We start from the raw sequence: 12467 nt of genomic DNA on the forward strand, positions 1-12467 counted from the left end.
GATTTGGCCCGGTCACGATTAATGAACCACCCTGTATGTGGTGTTAGTGCTCTGCTAATGTATGTTTGTAACTTATGTAAAGAAATCTGTGAAATATATAATTTATTAGATAATATTTTGTCATGGAATAATAAAATGAAAATGTTTGTGTGTGCAATTTAATATATTTGAGCGAGTTGCCATTTGTTTGAAATGGTACGCGCTTAGGGACAGTGTGTTGCATACGTGTTATGTAAAGTATGGAGTGCTTTTGTACTGTACGGAAGTTACTGTGGGTAGTGTGAAAGATGGCTTGGTGTTGTGGCGCGCTACCAGTAGTGCGAGTGGGAACGAGAGGACTCACTCGGAAAGGCGGCAGTGAAAGAGGCAACGCTCGGACAGAGCAGGTGATGCCTTGCCTGGAAATAGTTGCACAGTAGCCTAGGATGGCGACAACTGGATTATTACGGCTTTCCTACAAGTTGTGGGGCTGTGTTATGCGTTTTGAAACCACGCCAAAAATAATTAATTAGCCCATACTTGAGAAACTTGTATGCTGTAACGTGGGCAGTGTAGCCGCCATTACTATCCTCCACATCCAATATGATGAGCCAGCAGGTAATGAACAGTATAATTAGAATTAAGGAAACGTGAAACGTTAATTCAAAATTAGCTGTTTTGGAATAATTATTATATTAAAACATAAATTTCGGTACATCCTGTTAGTTACTGCTAATCATTCACCTAAATCGGATATGACTGAAAATAATTGTTGTGAACTAATTTTGAAAGTGAATGTGAGTAAAGTAGAGATAAAATTATTTCACTTATAAATAAATTTCAGTAAAGTACAAAGAATGATGAAAAGAAAATTGCTTATATGGGTCATTAACACTGAAGTAGGGTCGCAAATATATACTGAATGATAATGTAGAGTGAGCGCACCCTCCCTACTTTCGGCTTTTAACAGAACATATGTTAAGACAAAGATATAATCAAAGCATATTAGTAAATTTAAGTGTGTATAGTATGCTATTAGAATATTTAAGTAATTAATTTGTTGCTTATACAAAATGCAAACATAGAAGTCATGCAAACATAGAAGTCCCCCCTGGCTACATGTCTTTTGCACACAGTACTGATTAAAAATTCGTGGTCTTTCTAAATTAAATTATATATTGTTGTGGTCTCGAGAAACGCTTACGTAACATCAGATACCATGAAAATTATCAATCAGGTCGCCCCAAGCTGGGCGCCAAAAATGTAGTGAACTGTGAATTCTTCTCTCTGCTGTCGGACATGAAATGACGAGCGCATGACTAATGAGATTGCGCCATAGTAGGGGCCAACAATTACTTGATATCAATAATGAAATGAAATCAAACACAAATGGTTCGTAATTAAAGGGTTCGTGTGTAAATGTAAAAGATTACTTATATGATCAAAATATGAAAGAAATGTATTTATTTTCGTGCTTTTTACACAAATCGAAACAAAATTATAAATCTCAGGGCCGATTTGACTGGGCATGAACACAACTATGTTAAAGAGAAGGAGGAGGGACGAATCATCTCACCATTATTCGTTACCTTTCGTCGTGTAGTTCTGTCGGTGGCAGGCGCTGCATTGGTTTGGCGCATCTCCTTGGATCTGTGCGGCGCGAGTCGGCTCCCTCACGAGCAGTCGCGGCTTTGCGGCGGGGCCCAGGTACGATCTCTGCTTTTTCTGATAGTTGTCGGTCGCGTGGCCGAAGCTGTGTAACACGGTGTCGGAAGGCGGATGTTGGCGATGGGTGGAAGAGCGCCCATGTCCTCTCGCTTCCGCAGTGTCTCCACGACTCCCCTCTCGCTTCTCATTCATCTCTCAGCTCCTCTTCGAAATATTCTTCCTTTAAGCGTTGTAACTGGCGCACAAAATTTTCAGTGCAGGCCAATGACAGATCACCGTTTCATTACCGTGCCCCTCTGTGCGGGGTGGAAATTTTCTGTCTGAGGTGGGCTGGCGTGTGCCTTGTAAGTCGGCATCTTTCTCACGATTTCACTTTCTTACGATGTTTTCCTGCATTCCGAGGCTGTTGTGAGAGCAGCTACATAACACTTCTTTGTAACCACTCTCTCTGCATTTGGCCTTAACAGTCTCATGTTTGGGAATGTCCTTGCTGTCGAGAAAAACATCTTCTTAAGAACGCTGACTTCTTTCACACGCCTCTCTGCTCCAATTCGCCGCACTTTGTGTGCGCTCCTCCATGTGCCCGTGGGGTCCTGAAATTGTCGGCACGTTCCTGATTTATAAGCAGGTAAAATGACTGCCGCCATGCCAGAAGAACTCACATGCTTTCGTGCATACATTCTTGGCCTTCCGTCCTAATGGCTGCAGGTGTTCATCAGTTCTCGGCACGCTTCTCATTTCTAGACAGGCTCTTCACAATGTATCCCTCCGTGGGCGAGGCCAGGGCGTCCGCCCAGCTTCCCACTGCGTCCTTGCAGAACGATTCCAGCTCCTCTCCTCGAGGGCTCGCCTCAGGGTGTCCGTTTCCCTCCTTCTCCTCCTCAGCCGCTCGTGGCGAGTTTGTGAAAGTGCCCATGGTCAAACGTATTACAATGTGTAAGTGGGTGTAATAGCAAAAAATTCTTGTGCCTTTTTCAGAAGCAGGTCCTTAAAGTTATATTTATTTGTGAAGTTATATTAGGGAACAGAAGGAAAGTAGGCCAAATTTGCTTCTTCTGCTTTTCTGAAAGTTAATCATTTCTTTGCTTAGACAGGTGGGCGGCAATGCATACATTAGACAAACCCTTAATGAACTTGGTACAGCAAGGTCCTAGATTCAGTATTATTCCAGTTTTACTGTGTTTCTTTCCAACAGCTAGAAAACACTTAGGAAAAGGAACTAGTAGTCTGATTTCTATACCCATTAGTCATACATGGTCATATCCTGAGGGGGTGACATACACTACCTGCACAATTCGCTCTGTCGAAATATAGTGTTATAACGGGGACTACACTTTACAGCCGCAGACACACTAGTGTGAGGTGCTGACCAGCTAACAAAACCGCTGAGAGTCGCCATTCCGGCGGATGTGGCAACGTCTTCTCTGAAGGTCCACCAGCAGCCGTCTCGCGAGCGACCGCCTATTGTCCATATGTATGCTCCGCCATTGTAAAGTTTAACGGTTCGTGACTTCGGGCACAATCTTATAATGATGCGAATTCGATCGCTGTTTCGGTGGTTTGATGATAGCTGATATTTCGCGATGCTAAGGGAGAGCAGCAGCTTCAGCCATGCGGTAATGTTCACCGAATTATGTTGCTGAAACCTAATTCTCATGATTCAGTACTCTCCCTCAGAAGTCTTCTCGCTTAAACTTGTGTAGCTGTATGTATTCTGTTCTGTGTCTATGTAAGTGGAGGCTGCCCTCGGTTAAGAGGACGTTGTTCTGTGCTAATATCAGTACATGGGGTGATTTTTTCCAAAGCGCACAAACTCTATGGATTGATCTATGCGAGGATATGGTATGAACTTATGTCCGGAAATGCATGGATCCCATGCTAGAGACCATTTATTCAATCATATGTTGTTACAGAGACTGCCGTCTAATATGCACTGTAGCATGCAGTCACAGTTACAGCATGCATGTCTCCACATATGGAATGGGCTCTGCATGGACAGTACTTTTGAGATGGCTCCATAACCAGAAATCGTACGGGTTGAGATCCGACGAACAAACAGGCCATACAACTGGACCCCCTTTTCCAATCTATCGACCAGGAAATACACGATTGAGATGCGTCCAGACGTTAATGGCGAATTGGGCTGGAGTACCATCATGTAGCAGCCTCATATTCCTTCGAATCATCAATGGTACTTCTTCGAGCGGTGGAGGTAAAGTCAAGAAATATCAGTAGTTCTGGCCTGTTAGCGACGATGACGGAAAACTGGCCCCAAAGTACGGTCGCCAGTTATCACGGCCCATTCAGCTGCACCGATGCTGAAGATTCGCTGTCACCATACCATGGGGCTTCTGCATACTGTCCCACAGATGACTGTTATGAAAGCTGAAGATACCGCTCCACGGAAAGGTAACCTCACTTGTGAATAAGATGGATGACTCAAATCCCTGAGATGGGGTTGCCTGGTGAAGAAACCAGTGACAAAACTGCTTCCGATGTGGAAAGTCTGTCGCTGGTTTGCCCTGCACAGGCTGCCAATGAAGGGGGTATAACAACTGTCGTGGAGAATGTTCCACACTGTCGTTTGGCTTACGCTGTACTGCCGGGCCAACAGCCTGGTACTGACAGGGCCGTCGCCTTCCTCGGTGTTAATCACATTTTGCTCGAAATCTGGTCTCCGAACATTTCGGGTACGTCCTCCATGATTTCCTGCTTCCTGAAACGACCCTGTCTCAGAGAAACGGCGAAACACTGTCGCAAACATTCAATGCTGGGCTTGTTGGGGTAGGGGTTGGTCTCCTGATGCAACCTTGCTGCCTGCCGTGCGTTGCCATTTGCCTTTCTGGAAGTATCCACTACAAGGTGAGTCAGCAAGAGAAGTGAATCGGAAACAAGTTTACCAATTACTGTGCCAGGAGAGGACGTATGAGGAATAGTATCATCCTCCAAGAGGAAACCGTGCGTACTGTAACCGTGGCTGCACAGTACAGCGTGTATTAGACCGCAGTATCTGTAGCAAAATGTGATTGAATAAATGGTCTCTAGCATGGGAACCGTACATTTCCGGAAGTAAGTTCATTAGACCTTTTCTGTTCCGTATCCTCTCATCGACCAGTCCCTAGAGTTTGTACACAGTGGAAAAAAATCACCGCTTATATCTCTTTGTGCTACTTTCTAAATCATTTATTTCTGTTGCGATTTACAGCGCCTCGCCCCAGTACGCATTCACATCACTGGCTCCCAAGAAGTGGGGTCCCAGTCCATGCCTTCCCACGGTCTGATAGTGGGTAGAATAATATGAGATCCCCATGACCTACCAGTATTTATCTTGCCGACTAAATGGGGCAAGCTATTCTCATTCAGGCCGCCTAGTACATGAAAACTGTGGTAGTCAGTTTAGTTGCGGTAGTGCTACAAGCTATGTGGGTAACCCGCCTTTGGCTACAGTGGGTTTTACGACCGCTAAAAAGAATATATTAGAATAAGGACAGAGATAGGTGCAGAGGTAATAAAAATACTGAGAGAGACTAAAGTACGGCGAGTTAGATATTCTACGACACACTAAAACCTTAGGGTTCACTCCAAACAATTCACAAAATTTTAAACCTTAGGTAACCATGAGTTCCGTGTCCGTCATCTTCGCCTGAAGATAGTGGATACGGAATTCATCGAAACGTTGCAACAAGACGACGACGTCACTCTGATGATAACCCGAAAGGATATCATAGCTAAAATACGCCGCGAAAGCCTACAATCGCATATACTGGACTACGTACTTCACCCTTTCAGACCGAGCGAGGTGGGGCAGTGGTTAGCATATTGTACTCCCATTCAGGTCATCTTGGTTCAGGTTTTTCGTGATTTCCCTAAATCGCCTTAGGCAAATTTCGGCTGATTTCCTCCCCCAGTTTTCCATAATCCGATGGAACCAATGGTCTCGCTGTTTGGTCCCCTCGCCAAAATCAACGAACCAACCAACTTTATCTTTTCAGGGTGACCAGTGTTAGGCAGACTACAGCGAATCAGTGACCGCAGGGTACAGTCCCTCACTGATAACTATTATTTTTTCAAAGTTGCATTGATATTGCAGTCAACAGCTAGACAACAGCCTCTGCATACCTGTTTGCTTGCTACGATTGCTATCTAATTTTTCTGTATTCCTACATTCCCCGCTACCAAGCAGAACTCTACATATTTGCTCTGTAGCTGCAGATTGAAGAGGAAGTTTTATATGTTATGAATAATTTTCTCTGCTGGTTGCATTACCTGAAGAGCTTGTAGACTGCTGCTGCTAATTATGGATTTAAGGAGACTAAACGTACAAATTCAATCACGGTCAAGAGTCTCCTATTCACCCCACCCACCCTCCCCTCATTATCCCCCCTCCCTCCCCAAGGAATCAGTGTACCCATCTATCTGTCTGCAAATTTTAAATGTTTACTCAGCTTATGTCGGCCATGGAATGTGGGCACCAGCTCGGCATTCACCTAGTGGGATGTGGAAAACAATATAAAAACCACTTCCAGGGGAAAAACTTTTAACAGCCAAGATCGCATTGATTAATATTTATTATTTACGACCGGTTTCGAAAGTTGAAACTATAGTCTTCCGATCTTCAGGAAATATTTGGTTATAAAACGTATTCCATTATGAGTTTATCACTCACAACGTGTCTTTTTTATGGTGGAAAATATACTGCACCATTTACATATGTCTGTCAAAAGTAAAACCATACACTTACCCAGAGTAATTTCCTGTATCTCTGGGTACTTTATCATAAGAATTGAGCTTTAATGTGCAGTTAATTTGGTACCACCTTCATGATTGGTGAGTTTAGAAACAATGTAACATTTTCAGCGTTCGTTCTCAGGTAGAATGACGTCCAACTGTAATGGTTGTTGGTGGCTGAATGGTTACTTGGAAAGTGTCTTGCAAACATAAACTTGGATAAATTAATCAGTGTGGAACTCTGCAGTGTACTGCAATTTCGTGTACCACAAAATTGTTCAGGGTGGCCACCCAATTTAATTAAAATTGGGAACATTTAATATAAGAACTCAGTTAATCACTGAATTGCTAATCATAGCTAACGTGTGAATATTAATGAAAGATCGAAGTCAATATATGGAATAAGCACATGGGAACAATTTAAGAAAAATCGTTAAATCAAATAATTCAGAGCAAGCAGGAGCATAAGCTTCAACAAAAAGAATAAGATAATCAGACAAATGTCTACAAATGTAAGGCCTGCCTCTTGTGCTTCAGAAAAGTCAGGTGGTATGTAAAGAAACGCCAGGAGAATGTATTAAAATAATCTTACAAAAGGAAGGTGTTTGTCTGAGAAACTGTCATCACTGTTTAACATACTTTATTGAAATAAAACATCGTATTAAAAATTCACAAAATAATTTTAAACTATGATCTGTCGTTGCCTGTTATTTAATTCTCCTTTACCTTATTATTGTGTTAAGTGCTGAAGTACATTGCGACGACAAATCAAAAGGAAATCTTAGGCACGCATGGGAAAAGTTCACACAAACATACTAGATTCACACAGACCAGAACAGATATAAAAAGAATTTCGCCAATCACAGTTAGTCAAAAACTCAGAAGTTCATCCCTATTCCTATGATTCAATTATTGTGAATACGAATACTATGGAACACTTTCCGGCAAAGAAATTTATTTGCATCACCTTGCACATGAAACTAAGCTACGCTGGCATGAAACATCGGGAAAACCGTTGAATATTCATGAACAAAGCAAAATTACTAAGACCCGTATAAACTTCGAGAACGCAAATGCGAACCGTATAGACACAAACAGCAATAAGATATCATGCGGAACCAAGGATAAAACATATTCAAGATGGTACCGAAATTACACATGGCGAAATCATCACCACGTGGTAAGTAAATAGATACACAATCTTAAAATTGAAACGATACAAAAAGTAGAAGAAATAAAACACATAAACTCGAGAAAAGTTCACACATACATTCCAATTAAAAGAAAAGTCAGGCAAATGATTTTAAATCTGTGCTGGAGTAACGAGCTTCCTATACCACGCGTTCTGGTAACACAAGGCAAGGATCGGAAAAACATACTACAAACAGAAAAATTTACTCTAAAAAATGTAAGAATTCGACTACCGAGCTTGAAAATAAACTGGGAGATCAAACGTGTACATCAGTGGGAATAGCTAAACACCATTACACGGTAACACACTCACCAGCGCCAAGTCGCTCTCAAGAGTACCGTCTTAACTCACTGAAGGTCCAGTCCCGCGTGCCGAGAGCACGCTCTCGCTGCAACGAACTTCCCCCATCTAGGCGGAAGAGACCAGAGACAACTTGTCCTCTACCAACTTAATTACTATCAAATGACTATCGAAAGGGTACAAATCTCTTTGCCTTGACTGAGAAAGCTACGTTGGCTGCATTGTTGCTACCACAGCAGACAGCCAGATGCTGTACTGATATCATATATAAGACAAATTCAACATACACTCTCACTCACTCACTCATTCACGCAGATGATAAAGAGTGAAAAGAAATTTGGGAGCTCAAAACGCAGGTATGTACGTAGGGTTAGATGCTCACCGCAAAAATCGATACTTTAATGTTATTGTGTACCAGTGAATTGGGGCAAACGCGAAGTTCAAAACTAAATTACAAATAACCGAGGTTGAAAGCACGAAATACAATACACTACTGGCTATTAAAATTGCTACATGCAGATGATAAACGGGTATTCATTGGACAAATATATTATACTAGGACTGACATGTGAATACATTTTCACGCAATTTGGGTGCATAGATCCTGAGAAAGCAGTACCCAGAACAACCACCTCTAGCCGTAATAACGGCCTTGATACGCATGGGCGTCGAGTCAAACAGAGCCTGGATGGCTCGTACAGGTACAGCTGCCCATGCAGCTTCAACACGATACCACAGTTCATACAATCCAGAAAGACCTTTACAGGACCTGCAACATGCGGTCGTGCATTATCCTGCTAAAATGTAGGGTTTCGCAGGGATCGAATGAAGGGTAGAGGCACGGGTCGTAACACATCTGAAATGTAGCGTCCACTGTTCAAAGTGCCGTCAATGAGAACAAGAGGTGACCGAGACGTGTAACCAATGGCACACCATACCATCTCGCCGGGTGACACGCCAGTATGGCGACCAGGAATACACGTTTACAATGTGCGTTCACCGCGATGCCGCCAAACAGGGATGCGACCATCATGTTGCTGTAAACAGAACCTGGATTCATCCGAAAAAATGACGTTTTGCCATTCGTGCACCCAGGTTCGTCGTTGAGTACACCATCTCAGGCGCTCTTGTCTGTGATGCAGAGTCAAGGGTAACCGCAGCCATGGTCTTCGAGCTGATAGTCCATGCTGCTGCAAACGTCGTCGAACTGTTCGTGCAGATGGTTGTTGTCTTGTAAAGTTCCCCGTCTGTTGACTCAGGGATCGAGACGTGGCTGCACGATCCGTTACAGCCATGCGGATAAGATGTCTGTCATCTCGATTGCTAGTGATACGGGGCCGTTGGGATCCAGCACGGCGTTCCGTATTACCCTCCTGAACCCAACGATTCTATATTCTGCTAACAGTCATTGGATCTCGACCAACGCGAGCAGCAATGTCGCGATACGATAAACCGCATTTCTCCTCCGCACGCGAGGCATCACAAATGGCTCTGAGCACTATGGGACTTGACTGCTGTGGTCATCAGTCCCCTAGAACTTAGAACTACTTAAACCTAACTAACCTATGGACATCACACACATCCATGCCCGAGGCAGGATTCGAACCTGCGACCGTAGCAGTCGCGCGGTTCCGGACTGAGCGCCTTAACCGCGAGACCACCGCGGCCGGCGAGGCATCACAACAACGTTTCACCAGGCAACGCCGGTCAACTGCTGTTTGTGTATGAGAAATCGGCTGGAAACTTTCCTCGTGTCAGCACGTTGTAGGTGTCGCCACCGGCGCCAACCTTGTGTGAATGCTCTGAAAAGCTAATCATTTGCATATCACAGCATCTTCCTCCTGTCGGTTAAATTTCGCGTCTGTAGAACGTCATCTTCGTGGTGTAGCAATTTTAATGGCCAGTAGTGTAGTATGAAACGAGTGTAACAGAGACGTTTGAACTGATTTTTATAGTATAATGCGAAAGATAAAATTCTGCATAATGTTTACCCATGAAATCCAACCACAGGATCACGCAGCACCCTTCACCTGCATGTGCCACTACTTCGATATACTCCCACAAATTCATTGCTCCAGAACAAAAACTAAGCAATATCAATTCCAGAGATGTCACATAATTTCCCCTACGCTATGTAAACTGTACCACAGAGACTTCATTCTCCCCCTACCCATGAATCTCGGACTAGCTACCTACACATGAGCCGCTGGATGTACTAAGAATTTACGTTCCTTTCACAATGCCCGCCAAGTAGCACTGCACTTCAGCAAATGCAAGTGAAGCGATCTATTTTATCGGGAACGCCATTGAGCATTTGAGGAAATTCCTTTCCTATTTAACGAACATTTCGCTTCTTATTCCGACAGGTTCGCACCCTGTACCCCGCTTCTCCACATTCCTAGCATTAGCCCATGTCCAGCCATGGGACATGGGTACGAGCACGCTATTCACGTAGCGCGTTGTGGGAAACGACGTAAACCAACTTCCAGGCTTAACGAACTTTTTAAGGCCAAGATCCCCTTAATTAATATTTATTATTTACGACAGGTTTCGACAGCTGAAACAGCAATCTTATGATTTCTTAAAAGAAACTGGGTTGTAAAACATGTCCCATTAACAGTTTATCACTCACACCATGATGTCGTTATGGTGGGGAATATATATTGCATATTGTTCATAGAATTGTTAAAAGTAAAACCATATACATATAAAAGCGCGTTGTGCAATAGGCATACTGAGATGTATGTAACACTGTAATGGTACAGTGGAGTGCTAAACGTGTGAACATGCCCATTTGTACAAGGTACTTTTTATCTGTAAATGATTTTACTTGTCACAGACCTATGTTTAACACGCTATATATTCTCCAGCATAATGAAGTTATGACGTTATTGCTAAATTCATAATGGAAAGCAATTTATAGCCGAACATTATTTTTGAAGATCAGAAGATGACAATTTCAGCTGTCGAAACCAGTCGTCAATAATAAATACTAATTAATGGCTAAAACGTTTTTGAACTTAAATATATATCGCTCCTATCGCTTTCTCAACATGAGAAACTTCAGCCAGGTTCCAGGCTCGCCAGAACATTAACCTTCGTTAGTTCTCCGAGCGAATCCGAGCCAAGACCGGCGCGCCTGCCCGTATCCCGTTTACAAGTGCTTGTACGGTACTGAGGGAGAGGATGAGAAATTTCTTCGGGCAGTGATGCCTCCTCTGCTCCAGGTTTACATAGTGCTCTGCAGTAAACACTGGAAACATATTGAGCACCTGAAACCAGAAACGCTGGCCGGAGTGGCCATGCGGTTCTAGGCGGTACAGTCTGGAACCGAGCGACCGCTACGGTCGCAGTTTCGAATCCTGCCTCGGGCATGGATGTGTGTGATGTCCTTAGGTTAGTTAGGTTTAATTAGTTCTAAGTTCTAGGCGACTGATGACCTCAGAAGTTAAGTCGCATAGTGCTCAGAGCCATTTGAACCAAACCAGAAAAAGCGGTTGGGAAGACTTCTTACCTGACATGGGTGTCCTACTTCAACCATCCGCATATACTGAAATAAAATCGGATGTAATGGACTATCAAAAACAGCACAAATTACATCAATGTGCACTCTTTCTTCCATATTTTCAATTGTAAAAAAAATTCTGGGGCTCTGAAGGGCTTATTTCTCCAAAGTGAGGGTAAAAATGAATATCATCCACACCCATTTCTACAAGAAAATACTTTGGACGCTTCGATAAAGGTCTCTATGCTCGCCGACGAACGTTGACACATCGTGCGAGTGGCAGGCGAGCGACGAAATGTATGTGGGTGAGAGTGTAATTATGCTTATTCCATCATGAGGATATGCCGCCTGACCTCGAGTGACGGATCACAAGTCTCAGTACAGATGTTTGTGCCACAGTATACAGCTCTCGGCACTTTCTTCATGTACACTCGTTTGTTTGCACAGGGAACTTTACACAAATAATCGCCATTTGTCTGGTTGGAGGACACCCAGTAGTAGTAGGACAAAGCGGGTCCTGGGACAATTTCGGTATCAAATTCATATGCTAATGAATTGAATTGTGAAAGCTGATTGACTTATAACCCTAGCTATTGTCCTGCTAAGTGGTTTATGACCCTTTGGGTTTGATTTACGACCCTTTGGAGATAAGCCATCCATCACCTTCCTCTCCTTCTCCCCACACCGCTCTGTGAAATCCACAACCTTCATCACTCTCCCTCACCCATTAATTAACACTTTTGATATAAAATTAATGGCCTAATTAATTAAATTGATTAATTAATTATCTGTCCCGCTCCAGGAAATCCCCTCTCTCCCCATACCTTGCTCCTTTACCCCTTCGAAGAAGGCAGGAAAAAGATTCAATTTGTGCTGGAGAGTAAGGTTCGTATGATATCAAATTGAAATCAGTGTTAATTACACAGGAAAGGATATACTGTTTACCTATAATATTCAATTTTCAGGTGTTTGATTTCTTTATTTGTTGGGAATAGCTGATGCCCAGCAGCAATATGCTCTAATTACATAATTACATGTGTTGTTTTATTTAAAAAATTTGCGCATCTGTCTTCATCTTGATGTGCAGAGATCAAG

This window comes from Schistocerca serialis, chromosome 1 (assembly GCF_023864345.2).
Source record: "Schistocerca serialis cubense isolate TAMUIC-IGC-003099 chromosome 1, iqSchSeri2.2, whole genome shotgun sequence".
In the NCBI taxonomy this organism is placed as follows: Eukaryota; Metazoa; Arthropoda; class Insecta; order Orthoptera; family Acrididae; genus Schistocerca; species Schistocerca serialis.